Source organism: Coenobita brevimanus, chromosome 2, assembly GCF_032717465.1.
Source record: "Coenobita brevimanus isolate Jiangsu-jjx chromosome 2, ASM3271746v2, whole genome shotgun sequence".
Lineage (NCBI taxonomy): Eukaryota > Metazoa > Arthropoda > Malacostraca > Decapoda > Coenobitidae > Coenobita > Coenobita brevimanus.
The window spans coordinates 10,645,274-10,645,915 of NC_136955.1; the positions used below are offsets into that span (position 1 = coordinate 10,645,274).

The window sequence follows — 642 nt, forward strand, 5'->3', positions numbered from 1 at the left end:
GAATGAAGAAAAGAAAGAAGAGGCTGAGAGGAAAGAAGGATGGAGGAGAGGATTGGGCAGACACCCGAAAGCTTATTACATCGAGAGTGAGTGGATGGCGAGCTGCCTCCACCTACCACAAGCTTATCTACCACCATATATATACGGTACATCCATCCATCCATCCATTGCCAGACGCCACGTATTCCAAACGGGGTGGTCAAGGGCTTAGAGTTACAGGGAGGGGCACTAATCCTCCACCAACCCCACTTGACACGTAAGGATGCCAACAGCATCTGGTGTTCCCAGGCGGTCACCCATCCAAGTACTAACCAGACCCAACGTTGCTTAACTTCGCTGATCGGACGGGAAGCGGTGTACTCAACGTGGCATGGCCGTTATATATATATATATATATATATATATATATATATATATATATAATATATAATGGTATATATATGAGCCGCATTATTTGTTTGTCCTTCAGTCACGCCCAAACCAAGGGTCAGAAACCCCCAAAGACCCCATACATATTCTGAATCGGAGTGACCAAATGATGGTTTTAGGAAGGATCAAAATTCAAATCTGAGTCATTTGAGGTCACAGTTAAGAGTGTTCGCCTTTATGGCCCAGGCAACGCCGGGTACCCCTGCAGCCCAG

General features: G+C 46.1%; 1 non-coding gene across 1 annotated transcript; it reads right to left on the bottom strand.

Moving 5' to 3' along the window:
- Positions 1–263: 263 nt before the first annotated feature.
- On the bottom strand, positions 264–382 carry LOC145392654 (5S ribosomal RNA). Its single transcript, XR_013896054.1, has one exon. It is a non-coding gene; the product is annotated as a 5S ribosomal RNA (ribosomal RNA).
- Between the last annotated feature and the right edge of the window lie 260 nt (positions 383–642).